At 38.0% G+C, this 14,267-nt stretch overlaps 1 pseudogene; it reads left to right on the top strand.

Annotated features, from left to right (window-relative positions):
• The first annotated feature begins 356 nt into the window (after window positions 1–356).
• Window positions 357–672, top strand: LOC134732838 (cytochrome c, somatic-like; annotated as a pseudogene).
• Window positions 673–14,267: the final 13,595 nt, after the last annotated feature.

Genomic DNA, 14,267 nt, shown 5'->3' with positions numbered 1-14,267 from the left:
CACTCTGTTTTGATATATGGAGATGTGCCCTTTATCAGCATTCAGATATCAGGATTTAGTTTGGATTTCATTTATTGATGTGCCTTTCTGCTCAACTAGCAATGTGCTTTGAATATGATGTTCATATAAATAATTAAGATATAAATTACATATAATAGAATAATCTTGTAAGTGGGCATTCTTTTTGATGATAAGCTAAAGCGTTTCATAAAGATAATGAATAAACTTCGCTCCAAAAATTAGTAATGTTTCAAGGATGTTAGATTTTGTTAGGATTCAAAATATAAGAGAGAGAAAGATGTTTGGCTTCTGAGAAGGAACCTTCGTAGTACAAGCATGAAAAGATAGAATTAAATATGAGTGATGCTGAGGAATGCAAGAAGATTTTTGTTTAGAAGTGTCCCCAGTGTCACACCATGGAAAAGAGGGGCAAGCACAAGACTGGGCCATATCTCCATGATTTTTGGGCAGAAGACAGGTCAGTCTGCTGCATTCTCTTATACAGATGCCAACAAAAACAAAGACATCAGCTGGGGAGAGGAGACACTGATGGAGTATTTGGAGAATCCCAAGAAGTACATCTCTGGAACAAAAATGATCTTCACTGGCATTTAGAAGAAGACAGAAAGAGTAGACTTGATAGCTTATCTCAAAAAAGTTACTGATATGTAATAATTGGCCATTGCTTTATTACAAAAAAGAAATGTCTCGTGATTTTTTTATGTGTACCGTAATTTAACTGATCTCATACACCGGAATCCAGATCATGAATGACTGACAGGATATTTTTGTTGGGGAGTACTGATTTAAGTAAGACTGGCTTGTGGTTAAATAAATACGATTAGTTTTTAAAAAATTGATAACAAGTCTAATCAGTAAATGCTGTCACTGTTTTCTCTCAGCCAAATCCACATACAAGGGACATACCTCAATCTAATAAAAGCCATCTATGACAAACCCACAGCCAACAAAATACTGAATGGGGAGAAGTTTAAAGCATTCCTTCTGAGAACTGGAACAAGAGAAGGATGCCACTCTCACCACTTCCCTTTAATGTAGTACTGGAAGTCCTAGCCAGAGCAATCAGACAAGAGAAAGAAAGAAAGGGCATTCAAATTGATAAAGAGGAAGTCAAACTGTTGCTGTTTGCTGATGATAAGATAGTATACCTAGAAAACCCTAAAGACTTCTCCAAAAAGCTCCTAGAACTGATAAAAGAATTCAGCAGTTTCCAGATACAAAATTAATGTACACACAGTAGCTCTCCTATACACCAACAGCAGCCAAGCCGAAAATCAAATCAAGAGCTCAACTCCCTTTACGATGGCTGCTATATATATATATATACACACATATATATAAAATCTGTACATATATGCACACATATATATGTGTATATATGTGTGTGTATTATACACACATATATACGTATATATACATATATGTGTGTATATACATATACACACAAACACATATATATATATATATATATATATATATATACCTAACCATGGAGGTGAAGGACCTCTACAAGGAAAACTACAAAAACACTGCTGAAAGAATTCATAGATGACACAAACAAATGGAAACACATCCTATGCTCATAGATAGTTAGAATCAATATTATGAAAATGACCATAACGCCAAGAGCAATCTTCAAATTCAATGCAATTCCTATCAAAATACCACCATCATTCTTTACAGAACTAGGAAAAACAATCCTAAAATTCATATGAAACTAAAAAAGAGCCCACATAGCCAAAGCAAGACTAAGTAAAAAGAACAAATCTGGAGGCATCATATTACCTGATTTTAAACTATACTATAAGGCCATAGTCACCAAAATAGCATGGTACTGTTATAAAAATAGGCACATAGACCAATGGAACAGAATAGAGAACCCAGAAATAAAGCCAAATACTTACAGCCAACTGATCTTCAACAAAGCAAACAAAAACACAAAGTGGGGAAAGGGCCGGGTCTGGTGGCTCACACCTGTAATCCTAACACTTTGGGAGGCCGATGTGGGTGGATCGTCTGAGTTTGAGACCAGCCTGGCCAACATGGTGAAACTTCATCTCTACTAAAAATACAAAAAATTAGCCAGGTGTGGTGATGCATGCCTGTAATCCCAGCTACGCAGGAGGCTGAGGCAGGAGAATTGCTTAAACTCAGGTGGCAGAGGTTGCAGTGAGATGAGACCATGCCATTACACTCCAGCCTGGGCGACAGAGTGAGACTCTGTCTCAAAAAAAAAAAAAAAAAAAGTGGGGAAAGGACACCCTGTTCAATAAATGGTGCTGGGATAATTGGTAAGCCACATGCAGGAGAATGAAACTAGATACTTATCTCTCATCTTATACAAAAATCAACTCAAAATGGATCAAGGACTTAAATCTAACACCTGAAACTATAGATATTCTAGAAGATAACATCAAAAAAACCCTTCTACACATTGGCTTAGGCAAGGATTTCATGACCAAGAACCCAAAAGCAAACACAATAAAGACAAAGATAAATAGCTGGGGCTTAATTAACCTAAAGAGCTTCTGCACAGCAAAAGGAACAGTCAGCAGAGTAAACAGACAACCCATAGAGTGGGAGAAAATCTTCACAATCTATAAATCTGACAAAGGACTAATATCCAGAATCTACAACAAACTCAAGCAAATTAGCAAGAATAAAAACAAGCAATCCCATCAAACAGTGGGCTAATGACATGAATAGATAATTCTCAAAAGAAGGTATACAAAAGGCCAACAAACATCAAAAAGTGCTCAATATCACTAATGATCAGGAAATGCAAATCAAAACCACAATGTGATGCCACCTAACTCCTGCAAGAATGGCCATTATCAAAAAATCAAAAACTAATCGATGTTGGCACAGATGTGGTGAACAGGGAACACTTCGCTGTTGGTGGGAATGTAAACTAGTACAACCACTGCGGAAAGCAGTGTGAAGACTCCTTAAAGAGCTAAAAGTAGGAGTACCATTTGATCCAGCAATTACGGTATCTAGCCAGAGGAAAAGAAGTCATTATATGAAAAAGATATTTGCACACTCATGTTTATAGCAGCTCAATTCACAATTGCAAAAATGTGGAACCAACCCAAATACCCATCAACCAAAGAATGGATAAAGAAACTCTGGTATAGATATACGATGGAATAGTACCCAGCCATAAAACGGAATGAATTAATGGCATCTGCAGTAACCTGGGTGGGATTGGAGACTATTAGTCTAAGTGAAGTAACTCAGGAGTGGAAAATCAAACATCCTATGTTCTCACTCATAAATGAAAGCTAAGCTATGAGGATGCAAAAGCATAAGAATGACACGGTAGATTCTGGAGACTCAGGGGGAAAGGATGGGAAGGGGATGAGGGATAAAAGACTACAAATTGGGTTCAAGATATACTGCTCATGTGATGGATGCACAAAATCTCACAAATCACCACTAAAGAACTTACTTATGTAACCAAACACTACCTGTTCCCCAAAAAACCTATGGAAAATTTTTTTTAAACTTAGTTTAGGTACAAACCTCTTTGAAGTTGTTTTGAATATCAGATACAACAATCCAATGCACCTCAGCATGGGCTGGTTTTCTTCTTAGAGGCTACCTCATACCCATAGATTTAGCATTTCAGTGCATGGAAGTGAGGCCTCTGCATTCGCAAGAATAAGCTTTGCCGATTGCCCTGGGCTTTGAAGAAACGCTGTCTCCACCATTTTTTTTTTAAAGAAACATATATAACCACTTATAAAAACATAAAAAAAGTAAATGCTATTACTCTTTTCTCCTTCTAAAGATATGATTAGACCTAATTAGTACTGTTCAACCTTTCACAGAGATGGGGGAACGTCATCTCACAACCTATTGGAGATTGGTTTTATATTTAGATTTCTATGACTAAATATATTGTCATAGAAATCTAAAGACGATAAAATAGAGTAAATGATATTAAATATAATAATAAATATATTATAATAAATATAGATAAATTAGTATATTATATATAAACATATGATAATAATATATAACTGAATGTATTTAAATACTGGGGAAATTTGTTCACTGTCTCAGAACCAAGCATGATTTACTCGGGTTTTAATTTGTGTTCATCAGCCTGTTAAAGGCAAGGGCTGAAGATAAGGTAGCAATGTCTGCTTTACATTTTTGACTTTTATGCCAATCTAATTAGAATTATCTGAATCTAAAATGCTGCATTTTATTTATTGAAAGGCATTTTAATGTGGTTTATGTATAATATCACGTAAAGAATATCTAACACTTCTCCCATTTTACAGACAATCTATAAGGTCAGATGCCTTTAAAAGTCAGTGTGACAAGAAATAGCAGCATGCTAAACTTTGCTTTTGAGCTCTTTACTAAGTCAGACTAACTTATAATTTAGAATTGTCTTTTAACAGCTATTCAGAAGCACAGAAAATGGTAGAACTGTGTATGCATGATTGGTAATGGTGATTTTCAACTCATTAGAAGGAATGAAGTAGAGGAGATATACACAAATTTATGAATTATGTGTGACCATAAGACTTAAAATAATTTAAAAAAAACAGATCACAATTTTAAAAATATATAAAATGCCATATGAAATGACTTCAGTAGGTTAGAATAGACTTATGCCTAAGATGAGGGGAGCTGAATGAGATTTTAAATAAATTTTAAAATTAATCTTCTTAGCAGAAATGCCAGTTATTGAAAATTATTTATCATAGGCAGGTATCTGATGCCTCTTGGTTAATAATTTTCTCAAAATTATGACTCTCCTCAAAAACAGTCATACAGCTTAATGACAGTTTCCCCTTGTTTAAAGGTATGTTTCTATTTCATTTCTCTAGCAATTTTTAAATTTTTAATGGCTTTACTGCAGAACTTTGGGCATACTTTAGAAGGTATGCCATTCTCTATTGCCCTGACAATTGGATGATACATTTCTGTCAATTCCAGAGATTAAAAAATACTAGTATCTTTTAAATTTGTTTTAAATTTGATAGACAGTGAGGACCAAGGAGTGGATGAAGTCCTTACTTGGTAATAAAGAGGATTACTTCATGGCAATTTTGGTGATATTATGAAACATCAATAAAAATTATGATGTCTGAGGTAAGGCTATCTTTGCTTAAGATTATAAGGGTTAACAATTTCTCTGCTTCATTGCTATAGATAAACAACTCTTGGGAGTAAGTGCTATTTTGCTTCACATAAACACAAGTGCACATTTACAATCTGTCAGTTTCAGAATATGGGCATCACCTATGCTGAGTGTTAGCCCACAGCTGGGATTAGATGACACAAAATTATTTAGTCCATTTTACAAGTGTAACTTTTTTTCTGGGTGGTTTGGTTTGTCTGTTTTATAAGTATCACCTTGGCTCTTTTCATTTTCAGGAGTACATCAGTTTTACAGTTAATATATAAAACTTTAAATGCCATATTCAGGGGACATTTGTAAGAGTGTTCCCTGCTGTCTACATCATGTTCCACCCATCATCAAAACTCGACAGGTAGCCTTGTGATGAATACTTTAAAAGACTGAGAACATTGTCTTTCACTAAGAAATGCTACCATTGGGATGAATCAGATATTGAATAAAAGCCAAAGCTTTTAGGAATACTATTAATGTCCTGGGTACGCCAAAATATCTTGGTTGGCATATTAATGAAAAAATTGTTGACTGTGTATTTCCGATTCCGATTTCTTTTTGAGATTTTGCTTTACCTAATCTCAATAACAATAGTAGTAACAATGGTAATGAGAGCTAACCTAAATTAAACATGTACTATATGGCTGTTTATTTGTTAAGGATACACTATCTTATGAGGTAGATAGTGCTGTTCTTTCATTTTATGTGAAGAAACTGATACTCTGTGTATCAGTTTTCTATTTATTCATAACAAATCACTACATATTTAACAGCTTAAAATAACAGCCATTTAATAGCTCATAGTTCTGTAGGGCAGAAGTCCAGGGGCCACATGGCTCGGTTCTCTTCTCAGGATCTCACAATGCAAAAATCAAGATGTCAGCTAGGCTGCGTTCTCATCTAGAGCCTCTGGGGAAGAATCTACTTCCAAGCTCTTTCAGGTTGTTGGCAGAATCTAGTTCCTGGAGACGGTGGAACCGAAGACCCCGGTTCCTTGCTGGCTGTCAGCTGGGGGTCACTCTGCTCCCAAAAGTTGCCCACGTGCCCTTGCCATGTGGCCCTTTCATCTTTAAAGAAGACAGTAGAAATTTCTTTTTTTTTTTACTTCTTATTGTTTTTTTTTTTTCATCTTTTTTTTTATTATACTTTAGGTTTTAGGGTACATGTGCACAATGTGCAGGTTTGTTACATATGTATCCATGCGCCATGTTGATTTCCTGCACCCATTAACTCGTCATTTAGCATTAGGTATATCTCCTAATGCTGTCCCTCCCCCCTCCCCACACCCCACAACAGTCCCCGGAATGTGATGTTCCCCTTCCTGTGTCCATGAGTTCTCATTGTTCAATTCCCACCTATGAGTGAGAACATGCGGTGTTTGGTTTTTTGTCCGTGTGATAGTTTACTGAGAATGATGTTTTCCAGTTTCATCCATGTCCCTACAAAGGACATGAACTCATCATTTTTTATGGCTGCATAGTATTCCATGGTGTATATGTGCCACATTTTCTTAATCCAGTCTATCGTTGTTGGACATTTGGGTTGGTTCCAACTCTTTGCTATTGTGAGTAGTGCCGCAATAAACATACGTGTGCATGTGTCTTTATAGCAGCATGATTTATAGTCCTTTGGGTATGTACCCAGTAATGGGATGGCTGGGTCAAATGGTATTTCTAGTTCTAGATCCCTGAGGAATCGCCACACTGACTTCCACAATGGTTGAACTAGTTTACAGTCCCACCAACAGTGTAAAAGTGTTCCTATTTCTCCACATCCTCTCCAGCACCTGTTGTTTCCTGCTTTTTTAATGACGGCCATTCTAACTGGTGTGAGATGGTATCTCACTGTGGTTTTGATTTGCATTTCTCTGATGGCCAGTGATGATGAGCATTTCTTCATGTGTTTTTTGGCTGCATAAATGTCTTCTTTTGAGAAGTGTCTGTTCATGTCCTTTGCCCACTTTTTGATGGGGTTGTTTGTTTTTTTCTTGTAAATTTGTTTGAGTTCATTGTAGATTCTGGATATTAGCCCTTTGTCAGATGAGTAGGTTGCAAAAATTTTCTCCCATTCTGTAGGTTGCCTGTTCACTCTGATGGTAGTTTCTTTTGCTGTGCAGAAGCTCTTTAGTTTAATTAGATCCCATTTGTCAATTTTGGCTTTTGTTGCCACTGCTTTTGGTGTTTTAGACATGAAGTCCTTGCCCACGTCTATGTCCTGAATGGTATTGCCTAGGTTTTCTTGTAGGATTCTAATGGTTTTAGGTCTAACATTTAAGTCTTTAATCCATCTTGAATTAATTTTTGTATAAGGTGTAAGGAAGGGATCCAGTTTCAGCTTTCTACATATGGCTAGCCAGTTTTCCCAGCACCATTTATTAAATAGGGAATCCTTTCCCCATTTCTTGTTTTTGTCAGGTTTTTCAAAGATCAGATAGTTGTAGATATGCGGCATCATTTCTGAGGGCTCTGTTCTGTTCCATTGATCTATATCTCTGTTGTGGTACCAGTACCATGCTGTTTTGGTTACTGTAGCCTTGTAGTATAGTTTGAAGTCAGGTAGCGTGATGCCTCCAGCTTTATTCTTTTGGCTTAGGATTGACTTGGCGATGCGGGCTCTTTTTTGGTTCCATATGAACTTTAAAGTAGTTTTTTCCAATTCTGTGAAGAAAGTCATTGGTAGCTTGATGGGGATGGCATTGAATCTATAAATTACTTTGGGCAGTATGGCCATTTTCACGATATTGATTCTTCCAACCCATGAGCATGGAATGTTCTTCCATTTGTTTGTATCCCCTTTTATTTCATTGAGCAGTGCTTTGTAGTTCTCCTTGAAGAGGTCCTTCACATCCCTTGTAAGTTGGATTCCTAGGTATTTTATTCTCTTTGAAGCAATTGTGAATGGGAGTTCCCTCATGATGTGGCTCTCTGTTTGTCTGTGATTGGTGTACAAGAATGCTTGTGATTTTTGTACATTGATTTTGTATCCTGAGACTTTGCTGAAGTTGCTAATCAGCTTAAGGAGATTTTGGGCTGAGACAATGGGATTTTCTAGATATACAATCATGTCATCTGCAAACAGGGACAGTTTGACTTCTTCTTTTCCTAATTGAATACCCTTTATTTCCTTCTCCTGCCTGATTGCTCTGGCCAGAACTTCCAGCACTATGTTGAATAGGAGCAGTGAGAGAGGGCATCCCTGTCTTGTGCCAGTTTTCAGAGGGAATGCTTCCAGTTTTTGCCCATTCAGTATGATATTGGCTGTGGGTTTGTCGTATATAGCTCTTATTATTTTGAGATACGTCCCATCAATACCTAATTTATTGAGAGTTTTTAGCATGAAGGGTTGTTGAATTTTATCAAAGGCCTTTTCTGCATCTATTGAGATAATCATGTGGTTTTTGTCTTTGGTTCTGTTTATATGCTGGATTACATTTATTGATTTGCGTATGTTGAACCAGCCTTGCATCCCAGGGATGAAGCCCACTTGATCATGGTGGATAAGCTTTTTGATGTGCTGCTGGATTCGGTTTGCCAATATTTTATTGAGGATTTTTGCATCAATGTTCATCAAGGATATTGGTCTAAAATTCTCTTTTTTGGTTATGTCTCTGCCTGGCTTTGGTATCAGGATGACGCTGGCTTCATAAAATGTGTTAGGGAGGATTCCCTCTTTTTGTATCGATTGGAATAGTTTCAGAAGGAATGGTACCAGTTCCTCCTTGTACCTCTGGTAGAATTCGGCTGTGAATCCATCAGGGCCTGGACTCTTTTTGGTTGGTAAGCTATTGATTATTGCCACAATTTCAGAACCTGTTATTGGTCTATTCAGAGATTCGACTTCTTCCTGATTTAGTCTTGGGAGGGTGTATTTGTCGAGGAATTTATCCATCTCTTCTAGATTTTCTAGTTTATTTGCATAGAGGTGTTTGTAGTATTCTCTGATGGTAGATTGTATTTCTGTGGGATCAGTGGTGATATCCCCTTTTTCATTTTTTATTGCATCTATTTGATTCTTCTCTCTTTTCTTCTTTATTAGTCTTGCTAGCGGTCTATCAATTTTGTTGATCTTCTCAAAAAACCAGCTCCTGGATTCATTAATTTTTTGAAGGGTTTTTTGTGTCTCTATTTCCTTCAGTTCTACTCTGATTTTAGTTATTTCTAGCCTTCTGCTAACTTTTGAATGTGTTTGCTCTTGCTTTTCTAGTTCTTTTAATTGTGATGTTAGGGTGTCAATTTTGGATCTTTCCTGCTTTCTCTTGTGGGCATTTAGTGCTATAAATTTCCCTCTACACACTGCTTTGAATGTGTCCCAGAGATTCTGGTATGTTGTGTCTTTGTTCTCGTTGGTTTCAAAGAACATCTTTATTTCTGCTTTCATTTCATTATGTACCCAATAGTCATTCAGGAGCAGGTTGTTCAGTTTCCATGTAGTTGAGCCGTTTTGAGTGAGTTTTTTAATCCTGAGTTCTAGTTTGATTGCACTGTGGTCTGAGAGACAGTTTGTTATAATTTCTGTTCTTTTACATTTGCTGAGGAGAGCTTTACTTCCAACTATGTGGTCAATTTTGGAATAGGTGTGGTGTGGTGCTGAAAAAAATGTACATTCTGTTGATTTGGGGTGGAGAGTTCTGTAGATGTCTATTAGGTCCACTTTGTGTATAGCTGAGTTCAATTCCTGGATATCCTTGTTAACTTTCTGTCTCGATGATCTGTCTAATGTTGACAGTGGGGTGTTAAAATCTCCCATTATTATTGTGTGGCAGTTTAAGTCCCTTTGTAGGTCACTCAGGACTTGCTTTATGAATCTGGGTGCTCCTGTGTTGGGTGCATATATATTTAGGATAGTTAGCTCTTCTTGTTGAATTGATCCCTTTCCCATTATGTAATGGCCTTCTTTTTCTCTTTTGATCTTTGTTGGTTTAAAGTCTATTTTATCAAAGACTAGGATTGCAACCCCTGCCTTTTTTTGTTTTCCATTTGCTTGATAGATCTTCCTGCATCCCTTTATTTTGAGTCTATGTGTGTCTCTGCACGTGAGATGGGTTTCCTGAATACAGCACACTGATGGGTCCTGACTCCTTATCCAGTTTGCCAGTCTGTGTCTTTTAATTGGAGCATTTAGCCCATTTACATTTAAAGTTAATATTGTTATGTGTGAATCTGATCCTGTCATTATGATGTTAGTTGGTTATTTTGCTCATTAGTTGATGCAGTTTCTTCCTAGCCTTGATGGTCTTTACAATTTGGCATGTTTTTGCAGTGGCTGGTACCGGTTGTTCCTTTCCATGTTTAGTGCTTCCTTCAGGAGCTCTTTTAGGGCAGGCCTGGTGGTGACAAAATCACTCAGCGTTTGCTTGTCTGTAAAGTACTTTATTTCTCCTCACTTATGAAGCTTAGTTTGGCTGGATAGGAAATTCTGGGTTGAAAATTCTTTTCTTTAGGAATGTTGAATATCGGCCCCCACTCTCTTCTGGCTTGTAGAGTTTCTGCCGAGAGATCAGCTGTTAGTCTGATGGGCTTCCCTTTGTGGGTAACCCGACCTTTCTCTCTGGCTGCCCTTAACATTTTTTCCTTTATTTCAACTTTGGTGAATCTGACAATTATGTGTCTTGGAGTTGCTCTTCTCGAGGAGTATCTTTGTGGCGTTCTCTGTATTTCCTGAATCTGAATGTTGGCCTGCCTTGCTAGATTGGGGAAGTTCTCCTGGATAATATCTTGCAGAGTGTTTTCCAACTTGGTTCCATTCTCCCCATCATTTTCAGGTACACCAATCAGACGTAGGTTTGGTCATTTCACATAGTCCCAAATTTCTTGGATGCTTTGTTCATTTCTTTTTATTCTTTTTTCTCTAGACTTCCCTTCTCGCTTCATTTCATTCATTTCATCTTCCATCAGCGATACCCTTTCTTCCAGTTGATCGCATCTGCTACTGAGGCTTCTGCAATCTTCATGTAGTTCTCAAAAGTTGGCTTTCAGCTCCATCATCTCCTTTAAGCCCTTCTCTCCATTGGTTATTCTAGTTATCCATTGTTCTAATTTTTTTTTAAAGTTTTTAACTTCTTTGCTATTGTTTTGAATTTCCTCCCGTAGCTCAGAGTAGTTTGATTGTCTGACACCTTCTTCTCTCAACTCGTCAAAGTCATCCTCCATCCAGCTTTGTTCCGTTGCTGGTGAGGAACTGCGTTTCTTTGGAGGAGGAGAGGTGCTCTGCTTTTTAGAGTTTCCAGTTTTTCTGCTCTGTTTTTTCCCCATCTTTGCGGTTTTATCTACTTTTGGTCTTTGATGATGGTGATGTACAGATGGGTTTTTGGTGTGGATGTCCTTTCTGTTTGTTAGTTTTCCTTCTACCAGACAGGACCCTCAGCTGCAGGTCTGTTGGAGTTTACTAGAGGTCCACTCCAGACCCTGTTTGGCTGGGTGTCAGCAGCGGTGGCTGCAAAACAGTGGATTTTCGTGAGACCACAAATTCAGCTGTCTGATAGTTCCTCTGGAAGTTTTGTCTCAGAGGAGTATCCGGCCGAGTGAGGTGTCAGTCTGTCCCTACTGGGGGGGTGCCTCCCAGTTAGGCTGCTCAGGGGTGAGGGACCCACTTTAGGAGGCAGTCTGTCTGTTCTCAGATCTCCAGCTGCGTGCTGGGAGAACCACTACTCTCTTCAAAGCTGTCAGTCAGACAGGGACATTTAAGTCTCTGGAGGTTCCTGCTGACTTTTTGTTTGTCTGTGCCCTGCCCCCAGAGGTGGAGTCTACAGAGGCAGGCAGGCCTCCTTGAGCTGTGGTGGGCTCCACCCAGTTCGAGCTTCCTGGCTGCTTTGTTTACCTAAGCAAGCCTGGGCAATGGCGGGCGCCCCTCCTCCAGCCTCGCTGCTGCCTTGCAGCTTGATCTCAGACTGCTGTGCTAGCCATCAGCAAGACTCCGTGGGCATAGGACCCTCTGAGCCAGGTGCGGGACACAATCTCCTAGTGTGCCGTTTTCCAGGCCCGTTGGGAAAGCGCAGTATGAGGGTGGGACTGACCCGATTTTCCAGGTGCAGTCTGTTACCCCTTTCTTTGACTAGGAAAGGGAACTCCCTGACCCCTTGAGCTTCCCGAGTGAGGCAGTGCCTCGCCCTGCTTCGGCTGGCGCACGGTGCGCTTCACCGACTGTCCTGCACCCACTGTTTGGCACTCCCTAGTGAGATGAAACCGGTACCTCAAGCAGAAATGCAGAAATCACCAGTCTTCTGTGTCGCTCGGGCTGGGAGCTGGAGACCGGAGCTGTTCCTATTCGGCCATCTTGGCTCCACCAGTAGAAATTTCTTGACAAAGAAATCTCTGACTTTGTTTGTCTCGGACCTCTAGACCCAGACTTAAAAGGCTCATGTGGTAAGTCAGGTTCATCCTTTCTTAAAGTCAATTGTGCTATATTAAACCATGGGAGTGATTATTCTATAACATTCACAGGTCACATCCACACACAAGGAGCAGAACATTATACAGGGAGTGGTTCACTGCAGGTGACGTAATAATTCTGCCTGCTACACTCTGATGGCATAAATAACCTTCCTAGGCAACACATCTAAAATTTACTGACATTTGAACCCATGGCTGACGCTAGAGCTTTGCCTGTTTTGCCACATGGACCGCGCGTATTGAATTTAAAACTACAGATTAAGTAGAGAATGTCTGGCCATTAGATTAGTATTAAATGATGTTCCTTGGAATTCTGGAGTGGTCCTCAATAGACCATATCATCTTTTGCCCCATTCTAAACCCATATTTGTTTTGTATCTTTAATGTTATCACCATGATACATGTATTTAGTTTAAAAATCATCACCATGAAGCTTATTTTTACTTTTTATTTTGAAATAAACTTCACTTCCATAAAAACTACAAAACTTAAAAGTCCTATATACCTATCACAAGATTCCTCAGTTATTAACCTTGTGTTACATTTAACTTACCATTTTCTCTATATGTGCATATTATTTTTAATAGATTTGTGATATGGTTTACCTTATCATAAAGTTCACCTGTTAAAAGTTCATAATTCAATGATTTTTAGTACATTTGCAGTGCAACCATCACTTTAATCTAATTTTAGATTACTTCCATCACCCCCTAAAGAAACGTTACACCCATTATTGGTTATTCTCCTCCTTCCCCCACTTAGCTCTAGCTAACTACAGTCTACTCTCCATGTCTGTAGATTTGCTGATTGTGGCCATTTCATATAGATAGATTACACAATATGTCATTCTTTGTGCCTGGCTTCAATCACTTATCATAATGTTTTCAGGTTCATCCATGTTGTAGCACCTATCCATACTTCATTCCTTTTAATGGGGACATGATTTTCCATTGTATAGATATACTACATTTTGCATATCCTTTTATCTGTTGATGGACATTTGAGTTGTATGTACTTTTTGTCTATTTTGAATATTCTATACAAGTTTTGTGTGAATATAAGTTTTCATGTCTTTTGGGCATATATGAAATTTCTGGGGCATCTAGTAATTCTATGTTTAACCATTTGGGGAACTCACAATCTGTTTTCTAAAGGAGCTGCACTATTTTACATTCTCACCAAGCACTGTTTGAGTGTTCTAATTGCTTTACATCCTCACCAGTACTGGTTATTTTTTGTCTTTTTTATTGTAGCCTTCCTAGCATGTGTGAAGGGGTATCTCATTGTGACTTTGAATTGCATTCCCTTAATGATTAATGACGTTGAGCATCTTTTCATGTTCTTATTGACAATTTGAATATCTTCTATTCAAATTGTTTGCCCATTTAAAAATTCTGTTATTTCTATGTAAGTTATGAGATTTTTATATATGCAACAGTTCCTCTTAACAATTTAAGAATATACATATTTTTAATTGACTCACAATCATTTAGATTTATGAAGCATATTTTGATGTTTTGATATTTGCATAAAATAAATAATGGTTGAATCCGGGTAATTAGAGGATCTACCACCTCAAACGTTTATCATTTATTTGTGTAGGTAACATTCAAAATTCTCTCTTCTATTTGAAAAAATACAATGAATTATTGTTTATTATAGCCACCCTACATTGCTATAGAATACTAGAACTTATTCCTCCTATC

The sequence above is a fragment of the Symphalangus syndactylus genome, chromosome 17 (genome assembly GCF_028878055.3).
Source record: "Symphalangus syndactylus isolate Jambi chromosome 17, NHGRI_mSymSyn1-v2.1_pri, whole genome shotgun sequence".
Classification (NCBI taxonomy): domain Eukaryota; kingdom Metazoa; phylum Chordata; class Mammalia; order Primates; family Hylobatidae; genus Symphalangus; species Symphalangus syndactylus.
The sequence above is the reverse complement of the archived record's forward strand: the minus strand, read 5'-3'. Positions and strand labels throughout refer to the sequence as shown.